Source organism: Lissotriton vulgaris, chromosome 4_1 (genome assembly GCF_964263255.1).
Source record: "Lissotriton vulgaris chromosome 4_1, aLisVul1.2, whole genome shotgun sequence".
In the NCBI taxonomy this organism is placed as follows: domain Eukaryota; kingdom Metazoa; phylum Chordata; class Amphibia; order Caudata; family Salamandridae; genus Lissotriton; species Lissotriton vulgaris.
In genome coordinates, this window is record NC_141691.1 from 1,499,564,776 (window position 1) to 1,499,582,514 (window position 17,739).

The 17,739-nt window shown below is 42.4% G+C and overlaps 1 protein-coding gene across 2 annotated transcripts in view; it reads right to left on the reverse strand.

Annotated features, from left to right (window-relative positions):
* Positions 1 to 1,266: 1,266 nt before the first annotated feature.
* The window catches only part of ALKAL1 (ALK and LTK ligand 1), a 718,899-nt gene continuing 702,426 nt past the window's right edge, over positions 1,267 to 17,739 (reverse strand). For both annotated transcript variants that reach the window (XM_086966954.1, XM_086966953.1), the window contains one exon: positions 1,267 to 1,814. The gene's annotated coding sequence lies outside the window, so the exon portion shown is untranslated. The remainder of the gene's footprint in view (positions 1,815 to 17,739) is intronic.

Below are 17,739 nucleotides of genomic sequence, written 5' to 3' on the forward strand. Positions count from 1 at the left end.
TGAGATGAATAGCTGGATGGAGATAAGGATGGATGGAGAGAAAAGTGAGTGTGAGCGTAGCTAGGTGGGGGCGGTCCTCCCCAGGTGGCACTATTTTGGGGATGGGGCTGTCTAGACCTGGACCGTGTCATGTATGTACATTTCACTTGCATGATTGAGGTAACTATTAGCGGCGATACTACGTGTCTCTCGGACCTCTTTCAGGTGCTCGCCGTCCTTTTTCCCCCGAGCACCCTCCCAGGGAAGTGGCAATCTGAAGGATAGCCCCGGGCGCCACAAGCTCTAGCTACGCCCCTGATGATATGCCAGGTATAGGAACACATGGAGAGACATATTGCCTTTCAGCAGGAAATTATATAGTCCAAAGCTCTGTTTGTAATATAAAATCAGGGCCTTCGGTGGTCATATCACTGAAAATACAAGATTTGAAAAAAATATTATTGTCTACGGGGGCTTGTGGAAGACAGTTTCTATGGACTGGAATCTAGAGCATGCTAAAGTGATTCTGGTATTTTACTGACCTCTACTGGTCGTTTTCTTTCAAGAAAGTTGAATAGAGGCAGTTGCCAGAAAAATAGAAAAAAGAAAGTCCCTTAGCAGAAAGCAATTCCGGTATTTTACTGACCTCTGCTGGTCGTTTTTTATAAAGACAGTTAAATAGAGGCAGTTGAACAGAAAATTTAAAGTCCCTAAGTGGAAGCAGACAAGTCCTAGGGCTGATTTCCAAAGCCCACAAAGTACATACACCTTTAAATATATACTAAAGTATGTAAGTATATACTAAAGTATATACAAGAGGTCTCGAATGCTCGACCTAAAAATTGCCAGGGCTGCTTTGGGTTCTTAGTGAGGAAATGTTTTGGGTACACAAGTTCATTAATGGCCTGGCACCTTAAATAGTACCTGCAGCTGTATCTATTTCTCCTGCCTCTCCACAGACCTAAGAAGACAAAAATCTGCCGAGCTTCCCTCAGATGAAACTTAAGATCAAAAGAGGCAGAGATCTCCATTCTACAACATTTTATGCTGTATATTTCTGACAGGGTGTTTCAAGCTTTGGTAATGTGAATTGGGGGGCCTTATGTTTGCTTGTAAAGCCAAAACGGACCGCAATAGCCAATAACAAAGATATTAATCTTTTTATAAACATAACTGCTTAAAAGGCAAACGCAGGAGGAGCTCGTAGCATAATCCATCATTGAAATAATCATAGACATCGTGTTTTATAGTCTTTATTCCACCAAAACTGCATTGCAGTTTTCCAGTCTTTAAAGTATTTACATTATTTGCAATTCTTTCCATAAGTGCCAATCTTCATGTAACTGATGATGTTCCAAAAACAATGTATTTTTGAGTGTTTTTCCTACTGTACAAAACACATATTTTCAAGTGAAAGTAAAATACGTCACAGGTAGCTCATTCTGAAAACTTCAGTTCCATATTCGTTTGCCTTGCAAGATAGTGCAAATAATGGATGTATGGGCCTGAGCAACACAGTAAAAGAACAATGAAAATGATAACTAACAGCAAGAACAAACAACTCCCTGCATAGGGTAATAACATTTAATAGGTATCTTTTTAGTAATTATTATAAACATTGTATTTAAATAAATAATGGATGTACTTGTACCATGTGCAGCAAATTTACAAAGTAAAACAAATCATTCACGTACGTGTCGAATGTTCAACAAACTGCACATGAAAATAAAATGCATCTCTTAATAAAAGAAATGGTACATGTCGATTGTTTTCTTGGGGAGGATTTCAAAGGCACTTTCTCGGCAAGTCGGGGTCCTAGTTCATGTAGGTAAGATCTGAAAAAGAAAAAAAAACGTTATTTTCCCAATTTCAAAATGATGACAAAATAGACTACTTTTATTTTGATGTGCTAGTTTTCAGGCGTTACTTAACCTTCACCTGGCTTATTCACACATTACAACTTTAAGGAAATGCTAATTCGGCCGAGATCCCAATTTAGCAGTCAAACCAGGGGTACAAGTCGTGCCGGAACACCGGGACATATTATCAAGGAAATGCGTTAAAATTATCTCCACTTTAGCGGCAGGAAACTGCCACTGAAACGGCGATAATAGGCTTGATAATATGCCTTAGAGAATTCCAATAGAAGCCCATGTTAACACTAGAACATGGGCTTCAATTGGAATTCTCAAGGGCATATAATCAAGCCCATTATCGCCATTTTAGCGGCATTTTTCTGCCGCTAAAGCGGAGATAATTTTAACGCCGTTCCTTGATATTATGCCCCACCCTACTTTTGAGTTTCTTTCACTGACCAGATTTAAAAGGATAAACGGAGTGAGAATCTGCACGTGGAAATGCGACAATAATATTCATATTTACCACCTGCTCTCATCCACTGCTGCACATGGCTTGTAATGAGGGCCAATGGAGGAAAATTAAGTGTAGATCAGTGCACAAAAATTATGGGCCATATTATGAAGAAGGGCGATAACATTATCGCCGCTTTAGCGGCAGGAAACTGCAGCTAAAGCGGCGATAAGGGGCTTAATAGGATGCCCTTGTGAATTCCCATAGAAGCCCAGGTTCTGGTGAGAACCTGGGCTTCTATGGGAATTCACAAGGGCATATTATCAAGCCCCTTATCGTCGTTTTAGCAGAAGTTTTCTGCTGCTAAAGCGGCGATAATGTTAGCGCCCTTCTTGATAATATGGCCCTATTTTCCTTAGATATTCCGCATTCCTCATTTGAAGATTTGGTGTACTGCACTAATCCTAAAAAATATCTTGCTCCGAGGAGTCGGTAAATCTGGGGCCAGCTCAAGGAATGCTTTTTTCTGACATAATTTGGAATTAAGTACGAGAGATAAACAAAAAAGAGACATAGTTTACAGGATTGTTATATAATTTTAATTTTCTTCGCTCGATTATTTGAAAAAAAATCATAAAAGAAAAATGAATAAGATCAAATAATAAACAATCTAGTGCATCGGCTTCAAAATTGCAATGTTGCACAGATTTAAATTGTATGAGAGTAATGTTAAAAACAATATCAAAACAAAATTACCTCAAATTTAAGCATGTGAAGACATAAGGAATTAAAAAAAACGGCCTCTCAAGGGCACAGTGTCAGCACCTATACTCAAAAGATTAGCGAATTTTGATCTCGAATGGTAGATTTTATAATGAAGCCCACTCTTCAATAGACCTCAAGACAGTTTAGCATTTATAGAAAATGTAATGCGAATCTGTGCCTCTTAAATTGATGTCCCTTAAGAATGGGAAGGATTCATTTGCATTATATAGACAGATACAATTTACAGAAAAATAAAAAAGTATTAGGGTCTGTGCAGAAATGTCATTGCAAGGGTAACTAGGGGGCATATTAGCAAGGGCAATATCGCAGCTTTAGCGGCCATTTTTGCTGCAAAGCGGCGATATTTTTATCACCCTATCAGCAAGCTGTCGCTAACAGCAGTTAGCGACAGCTTTCAGGTGATCGGTTTGGGGCCCGTTTTGCATGTCAGCGATATTTATCACTAATCACATGCAAAGTGGGCGTACCCAAACTGTTAGCGACTGAAAGCAGCCACTAACACAGCTATCGCCTATTAGCAAGGCAGGCAAAGATATTATCGCTATCATGTAACGCCTGGTAAAAACATGACCGACCTGTTTCTTCAATGGGAGGTGGATTGTCAGGTTAAGTCACCATTGGCGCTAATGCATGAATATCGCTGGATTTCCAGCAATATTCATGCATTTCGCCTCTGTCGCTGGATATATTAGCACAATAGAGATAAACGTTGTTAATAGCATGTTTTCTCCACTAACATATCCAGCAATAGGCAGCAATAACAGTAAACGCGCTGAGCGCATTTTGCGATAAATATCGCAAGTCCTTGCTAATATGCCCCCTACATTCGCCTGCTGTTTCATACTGTCCCAAAGGCAAGCAGAGTTTCCAATAGATGGAGCCCCATCTAAAGTTGTTCAGGAGCTTCGGATCCCAGGAATGTAGGGGCATATTACCAAGCAATAGTGATAATTATCGCTATTGCTTGGTTAGAGACAAAAATTTACCGCAGCGCTGCAGCGATTTTTACCGCAAATAAACCTTGGTATTACCAAGGTTTAACGCAAATGCGGTAAAAATCGCCGCAAAGCATGAATATCGTTAAAAAGTCAGCGATATTCATGCATTAGCGAGCTAATGCTCTTAGCCATGGGCTGTTACCCACCTCCCATTGGATAACATGGCTAAGAACTGCTCAGGGCAGGTGTTAGCTTTTGGAGATATTCCCGCTTAGCGCGAATATCTCCAAAAGTTGCTAATAGGAGACAGCGATGTTAGCGACTGTTTTCAGTCTCTAACATCTTGGCACGCCCATTTTGCATCTTATTAGTGATAAATATCACTGACATGCAAAGTGGGGCCCAAGATGGTCGCTATCTCCTACTAGCTGTCGCTAACTGGTGTTAGCGGCAGCTAGGTATTAGGGAGATAATTTTATCTCCGCTTTCTTGGCTTTTAAAGCCAAAAAAGCGGAGATAAACCCCCTTGATAATATGCCCTGTAGAACCTGGTCCAGATAAGACTCCAAATCAAAGGAAGTTTGACTCAAGAGATAATCTTGTATGGATGGTTTCATTAGCTCTGCCTTTTCCCTTGCGACTAAAATAGTCTTTGTAATCCACCCTTTACTCTATTTCCTTAATTCATGCGGCATAAGATCTATAGAAAGTCTTCCAATACTAAATGTGGCATCCCTAATGTATTTAAGACAGGGGATTTTGACCTCAGGATGACAGTCCTCAATTTCATCTTTGTTGAAAGAGGTGTGATAATTATACCAAAGTTGATGACTAAAGTAATAGTGTTGCTAGTTTGATCTGGTTCTCAGCATATTTCAAATCTAACTCTTGATGTATTGCATTATGAAAGGTGAACCTGGGATACCTGAGATACACCTAATGACCCTGTTCTCCTCTACTTTTTTAAATACTCTCATACATATAACCACAAATGCTCACTCCATAGGTCAAAATGTTGATGCATTTGAATTCATATATTAGAGTGAGCTAATGGGATGTTTTCCTATAGTCAATACTAAATTAAATATCGTCCCTAAGGCTTAAATAAAACCAGTTTTCCCATTACAGACACATGGAACACAATTGGGTAATCAAAGGTAACCCCCAAATAAGGGAAATGATTTGTCCTTACTATTGTTCTATCCTTAATGGCTAAACAGTGTGTCTTCAAGTTTTTTGGCCGGCAAGCTGTTATGAACGTGTTAGAGAATATCGCTTCCAAATTCAGTTGCTCTACGAAATTTACTAAAGCTTTGAGGAGAATTTTGAGACCGTTATTAGTGCTGGCTAATAGGACAGCATTGTAGGCATACAAAAGTACAGTAACATGCTAGTTTTTAACTACTGGAATTCCTTCCCTTTCTTAACTATTGCTACAACAACGCCATTAATACATAGCAAGAACAAGCTAGAGGCTAGTACGCAGCCCTTGATAATGACTCGCCACAGTGAGAAAAGATACGTGCAGTGCCCACCTTTCGTACATCTTACAAAGACAGAAAGATCAAGATGGAAGGGGTGCAAAAAATCCACCAGCCTGCCATCCAGGCCCGTTGCAAGCAATAGTTTGAACACCTTTAACTCATTAGCACGATCAAAATTGAGCAAGAAAGATTCATAAAGGCTAAATATAGTGGAATGCACTTAGTAACAATATATCTATTTATCAGCAAGTGCAAGTTGAGACATTGTTCCAGTATTGCCAGGCCTCTCTTAAACCCAAACCAAATCTGGGACAGAATATTGGCCTCTGCGGTCCAGAGCAATAGCCAGTCAAGGATAACTCCAAATATTATTTATACCATGGAATCTAATGAAAATATAGGACAGTGACAATCAGGATCCTGGCAAATCCCCTTTTTTAAATACTGGTATAATAATTGCTGATCACTAGGACTGTGGGAATCTGATCTTATAGGCTGCATTCATACTATTTGTTAGAAGGGGTGCCCAGTACTCCAGATTGTGTTTGTAAAGGACAATAGGGACCCTGGCAGAGCCTCTGGCCATTTTGGAGGTGCTTATTAGGTCTCGCCTACGCAGCGCACAAGCGCTACTTAGGGGGACCTCTTGCCATCACTCCATGCATGTTTTGCACTGTTTGCAATGAGGCCTCGTTCATGCAGAGCATTTCCCTTGTGGGAGCGAGCAGTGGCGCTATCTGTTTGCAATTATCGCGCCTTGCTGATCGCACCCAAAAGGCAAACATTCTGCATGCACGAGTACTCGGCCGCGGGCCGTGCTTGTCTTTCTTCTCCCCTCGCTCCTCCGCTTCTCATCTGTTTGCTTCCCTTTACTATATTTCAGCCATTACTGTTTCTCAGTTGTAACATTTTTCTTCCTGGCAAAGTTAACTCAGAAACGTCTGAATGCTGTGATTGGAACTATAAAAATGGCGTATCGCTGCCAAGAAAAGCAGAAAAGCAGTGATCAGTAAACAACTAATGCTGCTGCGTCATGCTTCATCCGTAGCAGTGATATCATACATTGGCACAGTGACAGAGACCATGCAGTGTTTTGCTTCCGGACAGCTTATCATCGTGACCTGTGCTCGGTGATTCACCCAATTTGTCCATCAGTCCTGCACCTTTTATCTCTCCATCCGCCCGGAGAGGCTAGCAGGTGTCCCAGGGCATCCAGCAGACGCCCAGCCTTGGAGGGCTCAGAATTATTTCTTTACAAATTAGGGCTCAAAGTCGCATGAGGTCTCCTCGCAGCGGATCGCGTGACTGAGCCGATTTGGCGCCGGGCTTTCGGTGAGATTGCAGGAATGCGCAGATGAGCTGTCCCCTCGGTGTGAAGGGGTTTGTACGGAGCACATTCTGTTTAAGACCGCCGGTGGGACTGCAAGGCTGTGCCGCTTCTCTAGTTACTAAACACTCACAGTTAAAATGATGTCACCTGGAGCCAGTGCCAGCTATCTAGCCACGAAGCTGCTGCATCATTTAAATCCTCTTAATTTTGGCTCTAGTGATCGATTTTACAGCGCTCCTTTTTTTATTTAACTCTTTGGCTGCTGGTGTCGGTCCGTGACCGGAAGGCAACGGTTCACTTGCCAAAAAAAACAAAAAACACTTCTTCTACAGGAGCAGCTCAGTTACATGAAAACGCGCAGCCGTCATAGGCGATGCAGTTGTACAACACTGTTTATACTGCTCTGTGGTAGGCTGGTGTATATAGGACGCTGGCTGTGTATGTATGGCAAAGGGCTGTCACTCTTACGTATCTCAATCAATCAGTCATTACATTTGTAAAGCGCGCTACACATCTGTGAGGGTCTCAAGGCGCTGGAGGGGGGGGGGCTGCTACTGATCGAAGAGCCAGGTCTTGAGAAGTCTTTGAAGGCCAGCAGGTCCTGGATCTGTCGTAGGCCGGTAGGGAGAGTGTTCCAGGTCTCCCCTCATGTATAGGTAGATAAGAGACGAGGCACTAGTTGTGCAACATCCACATGCCCTTTCGTGTTTCTATTAGTTTTTGTACATAAAATCACACCAGCATGCAACTTTTGGAGGGTGATTTATGTGTGCTCTAGTCAAGCTAGGCAGACAGGACGCTTCTCTAACTCAGTGAAGGCACACACCTACTAAATGTTATGTGTTGATTTGAAAGGAGGGAGTCCGGGGGGGATGATGCGGATACTGCTAATTCCAACCTCTGCAAATGTATCACCGAGGCTCTTGACTGCACGGCTCCACTCTCTCGTGCTAAAGTAGGTGGCCGCACTCAGAAAACTGCCCCGTGGTACAGTGATGAGCTGCGGGCTGCAAAGGCAGCAATGAAGCGAGTAGAAAGGCAATGGCGAGTGGCCTTTTCGACGGAAACCAGGGAGATTTATCTAACTGAAAGGCGACTCTATCACGGACTAATCAGGAAGTCCAAAGCTGTACACTATGCCACCAGAATCAGTGAGGCTGCCAACTCCACGAGGGAGCTTTTCTTGCTTTATAAATCTCTCTCGGGTGGGATACCAGCTACTGCCCCAGATGAGTGTTCGGCAGAATCTTGTGTAAAGATCGCGAACTTTTTCGCCGAGAAGGTAACTAAAATCTACTCGTCATTTCCTAATCACCCCATGGCAGGGACTGAGTTTGTGGAAATCCCGAGGGATTGGGGGAATAGACACAGACTGACTAACTTCGTTACCCCGCCCCCGGAGGACCTCTTAAAGATATGTAAATCTATCAAGTCCGGATCCCCTCGGGACCCCACCATGCCTAAACGGCTAGCCGATAGCTTGCCAGTGTTGGAACCTTACATCAGGCATCTGTTAGACCTGTGATTTAAGACTGGGATAGTGCCTAGAGACTGGAAGCAGGCGGTGGTTCTACCCTTGAGAAAGAAATCAAACATCAGTTTCGAAAAATTAGAGAACCTCCGACCTATCTCCCTTCTGCCCTACCTGGCTAAAGTGGCAGAAAAAGCGATTAACGAAGAACTGATGGATTTCATGGAGGAGGCTGCCCTCCTGCATGACACCCAGTTTGGTTTCCGTCCCCGCCACTCTACCGAATGGGCGCTCCTGATGGCAGTGGAGACCCTATGCCAGGGGGTGGATGAAGGGCAGACCATGGCCCTCATCCTACTGGACCTAAGTGCGGCATTCGACACTGTAGCACATACCACCTTGCTACAGTGTCTGAATGATGGTGGAATATCGGGTACTGCACTTAGATGGTTCCAGTCCTTCCTGACGGGGAGAGGCTTCCAGGTCCGCCGGGGTGATTGCTATTCCGGGGAGATCTGTTTGGGACAGGGTGTGCCCCAGGGCTCGTCACTGAGCCCTACCCTGTTCAATCTTTATGTCTCTCCAGTGGCCTCTACAGTGGAGGGTCATGGCTTGCACATAGTATCCTACGCTGACGATACGCAACTGGCTATCTCCCTATCGCGCGCACCCGGTCTTGCGGTGGACCAATTCAGAACCTGTATGCAAGAGTTGTCAACCTGGATGTCTACCAATTGCCTCAAATTGAATGGCAATAAGACCGAGGTGCTCGTGGTGGGGGGGAGTCCATCTGTGTGGTCGTCGGCATGGTGGCCCTCTTGCCTAGGCGAGGTTCCAACCCCCTGTCGGGAAGCTAAGAATCTTGGAGTTTGGCTTGACAATGATCTGTCCTTTGGACCCCAGGTATGCCGTGTGGTGGGTGTCGGTTTCAGCGTCCTAAAAAGTTTGTGGAAGGTCTTAGATCTACTTCCCATGTCTGCCCGCAGGACGCTGGTACATGCCCTCGTCACATCGCGCCTGGACTACGGCAACCTGCTGTACCTAGGAGCATCCAGTAAGGTATTAAATCTTCTCCAGGTGCTGCAGAATGCGGCAGCCTGCCTCATTCTGAAGCTTCCTAAAAGATCTGCCTCCAAAGTAGCCCTTCATACTCTTCACTGGCTTCCAGTGAAGAGCAGGGTCGAGCTTAAGGCTCTTTGTACCTGCCACCGTATCCTTAATGGGAGGGCACCAGCACCACTCCAGAGCCTGGTCTCCAGATACGAACCTACGCGAGTGTTGGGTTCCTCCCATGGTGGCCTACTAAAGGTCCCTAGGACAAGAAAGGCTCGCATGGGAGGCAGATCATTTCGCTACTTGGTGGCGAAGGGCTGGAACGCCTTACCCTTGGATCTTCGCCTAGAATTGTCTGAAACCGACTTCAGGAAGAAGCTAAAAACACATCTCTACACACGATAACGCTAGCTGACTCTGCGGCCTGCCTGTATGAGTTTTGTCTGTCTTAGCGCAGGGACACGCTAGTTGAGCGTAACCGCGCGCTTTATAAAACTCCCTTATTATTATTATTATTATTATTATTATTATTATTATTATTTTTCTGAGTGTGATGGTAGCACCACGGTGTATAAAATAGAATCTTGGACTCTGGTGGCTGCACAATGGGGCATACATCTCCACTTATTGAGACTCAAAGAGGGTGAGGTCGAATGGGCGTTGAGGGTGAGCCCATTGAAAGAAACCAAATTGTGTGACCCTTGACAAATATTTTATTTCACTGAGCCTTCCTTTTCTTCGCTATCGCTTATGTATACGTCAATTTAACCCCTTCCATGCTGATGACGAACCCCAGCCGTCATGCACTACGGTGCTCGTGTGCTGATGACGGCTGGGGTTCGTCACGGCCCGCCCCTGTTCGTGCTGTTTACGGCACACCAGAGGAATCGCGGCCGCATGGAAAGGGTTAAGGATGTGCGCGCTGCATAAAAACATCTTGTGTTTAATTCAGTTGATTATAATATATGGGATTCTGCAAACCCTGCATAAAAACCCATCTTTAATTTCTTTATATTAGGTGACTTATTACATACCCATTCGCTGATTTTAAAGAAATGACATCAGAACTCAACTTTAATAACTTATTACAGCTGTGCTCTGAGGTCACAATGTCTGCTACCAGAGCCAGCACTGAGGGGAAAGGCGAGTCAGGTCAATCAGCATAATTAAAGCAGCAGTTTAAAGAACACGAGCATTTGCAATGCAATAGGTCTCGCATTTCCGCGACTTTAAGCTATTGGTATTGTAAATACCAATGTGTTTTATTTATTTTTCAAAAACCTAAAGATAAATAAAAGGCATTGTCATTTACAATGCCAATAGCTGAAACTTGCGTAAATGTGAGACATGTTGCTTTGCAAATGCTTGTGATGAATTCAATCTTCACCTCTTTCAAAGTAAGGTTAATATTATTTCGAAAGTTGTGGGCAGCTCAAACTCAACAAGGGCATTAACACTGTTAGAGGAGCAGTAGATCCTTTTAAAGTGAGTTACCCATTCTTCAGGTTCGATATTCAATCCCAGTGCTGCCTTCTTAGGTGTTTTTAAGAATCTTTTTGGATTTAGTACCTGCCAAATGCCTAGGAATCTTTTAATTTACAGTTGCTTACCAACTTCTCCCCTCTTATTTTTTCATAACTGCTTTAAATTCCCTTCTGCATGATGCTATTTCATCACTATTCCTAAGGGTAGACTTCCATGCATTTCATAACCTGGCTATCGCGTTTCTACAAGCCACATCAAAGAAGGTACTCTCTCGGTTCAGGAATAAGATCCTTGATTTAGCCCTCAATTTTTCGAAATGCTCAATGATGGAAGTGGGGCTTATGTCAATGGAGAAAAAGCCATTATCTAGGTCAGGTTGCGTACGATCAGCTAATGCAGTATATCACCCATGTTGGAGAATTTCCAGGCCAGCCTTTGCCCGCCATCTTTTGTCAAAAGGATAATACATTCACTGACTAGTTTCATATATCTGACTATGGGAGTAGCAAGCTAGATGATAAGAGGATTATGATAGCTAAATGCACTCACTTGTGCTCCCCCCAATACGCAGTTAGTCAGGCTCCTTCTAACAAAGATGCAATCAATGGCTGACTACGAACTCTTCAGGTAAAGGATACTATATTGGTTTGCACAAAAACAATTGACTCTATGGCCTTAAAAAAGCCAAAGGATAGCAGAAAATTGTATAATATAACTCCCCTTTTGTCCCAAGGCTGAACGTCATCCATGATCTCATTAAAATCAAAGGGGTATATCACCGATAAAGCTGTTCTATAGCCCAACATTATAGAAATTAATTATAACCAACCTAAAATCATTTCACCACACCTGTTAGATTACCTGTACTCCCACTATCTATGGAGATCAGCTTGATGCAACAGTCCAGCATTGCCTTGAAACAAACTGTTAGGTCCAGCCTAGCCCGGCCAGAGTTCAAAGGGAGCACTGGGTGTGTTTGACAGATAAAACCCTCAAAATAAATATATTTTATGGCCCAATTTTCTTGTTGTAAAACAATATCGGATAGGTTGATATATTCGACCCACTTATTCAGGTTTAGTTTAGCCTCTACTATTGCTATGATCCAGCTTATTCATTTTATAAACTAAACATCAGATATAGAAGTGGCAACCCGATTAATACTGGCTCTAAAGAACTGTGGGGTAGGACTCAGACAAATCATTTCTTGGGAAGGAGGTATTGGGATGAACTATCTCTTTCCACGGCTGAGGACTAAACACAAATGAGCAATGCTCACATCCCCTCTGTCAATCATTCCCAGCATGGTCAGACAGGACAGATAAACTATCAGAAGTTGTTAGGTCAATAGCTAGAGGTAAGGGAATAATATATTGTGGATCAGATGGTGGTTCACTTAAAACTGGTTTTGAGTGCCTGTTAAAAACAGAAGCAGTAGCTTTACCTGTCCTGAGTAGATTAACCCTGAGGTTGATAGTTTCAGAAGGCTCCCTGAGGTGGAAGGCTGTCTGAAGCTATCAATTATACAAACCGATTGAAACATTTAAGCATAGGTCCAACCCACCTTACACTGAAAACAACAAGAATGTCATTATAATAACGAATGTTATGTTTACAGTCACATATAGCCAGTGTGTGACCTTGTTTTTAAGTTGGTCAGTTGTTCGAACCCCCAATGCTAACCAAGGGACATTAGCCAGCACTGCAACATATGGGCATGAAGCAGAAGGAAAGTGTATAATAGGGTGAAACCTGGCCCTCTGCTCCATGATTCCATTACCTGGAGACTCAAAGTTAACCTAAGATATTCCTCCCTCATTAGATACCTGGTATAAGTCACACCTAGTTCAGGGCCATTGTTTCCTCTATACACTTCCCTAGTCATATTAAGCAAATTTAGAGGCAACGCTTTATTAGAAGCATATCATCACATGGTGCCCATGAAATCAGATTACACCACTGTGAATCGTATACGGAACAGACATTAATTTCAGAAATACTAGAATCTCATCAAAGCAAGTTTTATAATAAAAAAAGATACACAGTTTTTACAATATCTAATTTATAAAAACAATATCTGTTCTTTTCAGTATTTATACAGTTACAAAATACTGTAATTCACAGAAATAAAAACATTTTATTGCTAATTTTCACAAAATGATGATGATGCATTTTGCTGGTATGAAGATGCTTTACCCCACCTTCTTCAGTTCTAAGCATTAAACACCAATGAAATAGTCTAAAAAGATAAAAACATATTTCAGCTATATGGGCCATAAAAAGCAGGCAAAAGTACATTAAGAGGCTCGGTGTATAATTCTCCTCATTCCTCCTTTCTTTTCCTTTTTCCATTCTCTCTTTTTCAGGTAATCACATCCCATATTTCCCTATGTTGTGCTTAATATGTTGTACATACTGACATTTTAGTCATTGAGAGGATAATATCCTTATACAATCATATTTAAAACTCTGACTCTGGGTTCTTAAATTGTCCATAATTGCTAACCCATGAGCCCTTTTTTCCTATTCATTTTATGAAAACAATTATCTTAGGTAGCTGTTAATCAAAACACTTATCCCACCATATCCTGTTGTTTCTCACTGTACTATCCTACAATTATCTTAACTATTAATTGATATACCAATGAATCAGAGTGGACTTTTGCTTCCTTGTCATATGTGGTTTGATTCACATCACTTATGTCTCTGTACCACAGAAAACGACTGTGTTGCAGAAGTGATGTGAATTAAACCACTTACAGCCTGATTCATGTAGCTAAATTGCACTCGCAAAGGGCCAGATTCTCAGAATCTGGCCCTTTGCGAGCGCAATTTTTGCATTTGGTATTCATGATACCAAATGCAAAAATCGCTATTTAAGAATTCGCATATTTGCGTGGAATGGCATTTAAGGAATCTCTAATAGAGATTCCTTAAATGCTATTCATGACACACAACAAAATAGCGATATTGGACATTTGGGGCCGCTATTTACCGACAGGTCAGACCTGTCGGTAAATAGCAAAAACTCAGAAAAATGCTTTTAAAAGCATTTTTCAAAGTTGCATGTAGCACACACACATGTCCTTTGGACATGTGTGTGCGCAACACCTGTCCAAAAGTGCATTTTAGGGGTGCTACAGGGCGTCCTTTGGACACCCCTGTCACCCTTAAAATCGCTATCTCAGTTGCGAGTAGCAAATTGCTACTCGCAAATCCCCATTCATTCCAATGGGCCTCTTGGCCTATAGGAATGAATGGGGAGTATTTGCGAGTAGCAAATTGCTACTCGCAAATAAAGAACATGTAGGAATCGCTATTTAAGTAGCAATTCCTACATGAATGCCGTTTTGCGTGTCCTCAATAGCGAATCGCTATGATTCGCTATTAGGGACACGCAAAACGGCCCGTACATGAATCAGGCTGATAGTTAAGATAATTGTAGGATATGTACCGTAAGAAACAATAGAATATGGTGTTTTGATTAACAGCCACCTACGATAATTGTTTTCATAAAATGAATAGGACTACAATTTCAATATGTACACCATAATATGCACAACATAGGGAAAGATTAGCTGTAATAATAAACTGAATGAGAGAGAATATTAAAAAAAGGAAAAGAAAGGAGGAATGAGGAGAGTTATGCACTAAGCTTATTATTGTAAGTCTGTCTGCTTTTTCTGGCCCATATATCTGAAATATGTTTTTGATCTTTTTACTGATATTGTTTTTATGAATGTTAAAGTAATGAGATATTGTATGAACGGTGTATAATGTTTTTATAACACTTGTTTTCATTAGATTCTAGTATATGATTTGTATATATCACTGAATATAATTTATCTTCATGTACTAAGGATTGATTTGATGGGATAAAGGAGATATGTTTGCATTAAACAGGTTTCAGTGTATAGATAGCTGTGTGGAAGACAAATGTCTGAGCATTTCCCTATAAAAAGATGAGTATATAGATGTGAGAATATGAATGATTATCACAAGAGGTATTTATCTTAATTTTATATAAATCTATACCGCAGATATGGGCTATCTATGCCAATTTTGTGTCTAATGCAATATCTCCTGGAGGAGAAATACCAGATGTTTGGCGGGGGCATAAATAATTCCTTTTTTTAAGAAGGGAATGCCTGTAGACCATCCTATTATAGAACTATAACTCTAATGGACAATTTGCAGAAAGTTTTCTCAAGGCAGATTCTTGATAAACTGCAAAAATTGGATTAAAAGCAAATGTGTTCATTCAACACTTCAGGCAGGGTTTCGAGCCAAAACAAGCATCTCTTATCAAGTGTTTGGGTTTTACTTACATATTGGAAATCTACAGTGCTTAGCAATCAAAGATTATCTGTGGTTTTCATTGGCTTGACAGAAACATTTAATCTTGTGCCCCATGAGACTCTCTTGGAGCGTGCTTCAAGAAATGGGAGTCCCTCGTAGCCTGGTCAATATTATTTCCAGACTTGACGACAAGAATTGTACCCAAGTCTGCAGCGGTAGTGGGGGCAACCTGACTACCCATATTCCTATTTTCTGCTGAGTTATCCAGGGGTGTGTCCTCGCCCCGAGCTTGTTTACCCTGCATAGCAATGATGTGGTAATGGCACTGATGGCACATACAAATGATTCCCATGTTTTGAAAGGAGAACAAAATACCTATACTCCTTTTTGCTGACGATTCACTTCTTGTCTCAAAAAACCCTGTGGGTCTTCAAAACCTGACTGATATGTTTCTTGAATTCTGCACGGCAAGGGGTCAATTTTGCATTGAACTTAATATATCTGAAAGTGCTAATTAAGGGACACTTTAGAGCCTATTTATGAACTTGTCACGCAGTGCAGCAAGTCCCCTTGCTGCACAGTGCGACCGATAAAGGGTAGGAATGAGCTGGTTTTAAGGCAATATGGCGCATTTCTACATTTCATCCTGTGTTGGTGTCATTTTGGCAGCCTAGTGCCAATGCATGCACCCTTGCACTTGCTCACTTCACCTTGTGCACCCTGCTTCACATCATTATGTGTTCCTCTGACTAACTTCACCTTATGCCCCTTGCTGCACACCTAGTGCTCCTCTAACTCACTTCACCTTATGCCCCTTGCTGCATACCAAATGCTCCTCTAACTCACTTCACCTTATGGTCCTTGATGCACACCATGTGCTCCTCTAACTAACTTCACCTTATGCCCCTTGCTGCACACCATGCACTCCTCTAACTCACTTCACCTTATGCCCTTGCTGCACACCATGTGCTCCTCTGACTCACCTTGCGCCCCTTGCTGCACATCATCATAAGCTCCTCCTACTCACTTCACCTTGTGCTACTTGTAACCCTTTCTGCACAATATCATGTGCTTCTCTGACTCATTTCATCTAGCATCCCTTGCTGCACTTCAGCATGTGCTCCTCTGATTCACTTTACCTGAAGGCCCTTACTGCATACTAGTGTGCGCTCCTCTGACCAACTTCATCTTGCACCCATTGCGCACATCATCATGTGCTCCTCTGATTCACATTAAGTTGTGCCACATGATGCTATGCCTGATGCTGCACCTTATCATGTCCTTCTCTGACTCATTTCATCTTGTACCCCTTGCTAGACATAATCATGTGCTCCTCTGACACTCCTCTGAATCGCCTTACCTTAAAGCCCTTGCTGCACCTCTTCATGCGCTCCTCTGACTCACATTAACTTGAGCCACATGATGATATGCCTGATGCTGCACAATATCATGTGCTCCCCTGACTCAATTTACCTTGATCCCCCTTCCTGTAAATCATCATGTGCTCCACTGACTCACATTAACTTGTGGCACATGATGATATGCGTGACACTGCACAATATCATGTGCCCCTCTGACTCACTTTACATTGAGACCCTTGCTGCACAATATCATGGGCTTCTCTGAATCAATTTAAATAAATCGACTTTATTTCGGCTAGACTGAACCGTAAAGGTACACAGTGCAAAACAGTATAAATATTTAAAACCCTGTTAAATACAAATCTCATTTCATACCAGTAAGTCAATAGTCATACAACGTCAGTTGTCAAGTGATTTACCACCAAGCTCAGATAAAACCAAAGGAACAATAACCTAGGAAGATGTCCTCAGGAGGAAACTCATTAGGGGTCAGCTATGCCTCCTCTGGCTCACTTTACATTGAGCACCTTGCTGCAAATCATCATGTGCTCCACTGACTCACATTAACTTGTGGCACATGATGATATGCCTGATGCTGAATATTATCATGTGCTCCTCTGACTCCCTTCACATTGAGGCCCTTGCTGCACCAACTCATATGCTCCTCGACTCACTCTACATTGAGCTCCCTGCTACACATACTCATGTTCCCCCCCTGACTCACTTTAATTGAGCCTCTTGTTGCAAATCATCATGAGCTCCACTGACTCACATTAACTTGTGGCACATGATGATATATCTGATGCTGAACATTATCATATGCTCCTCTTACTCACTTTACATTGAGGTCCTTGCTGCACCCACTCATGTGCGCCCCGACTCACTTTACATTGAGCCCCTTGCTGCCCCCACTCATGTGCTCCCCGACTCACTTTACATTGAGCCCTTTACTGCACATACTCATCTGCTCCCCGACTCACTTTACATTGAGCCCCTAGCTGCACATACTCATGTGCTCCCCCGACTCGCTTTACATTGAGCCGCTTGCTGCACATACTCATGTGCTCCCCAGCCTCACGTTACATTGAGCCCCTTGCTGCACATACTCATGTGCTCCCCCGACGCATTTTACATTGAGCCCCTTGCTGCACATACTCATGTGCTCCCCTGACTCACTTTATATTGAGCCCCTTCCCCGGCTCACATTAATTGAGCCCCTTGCTGCACCCACTCATGTGCTCCC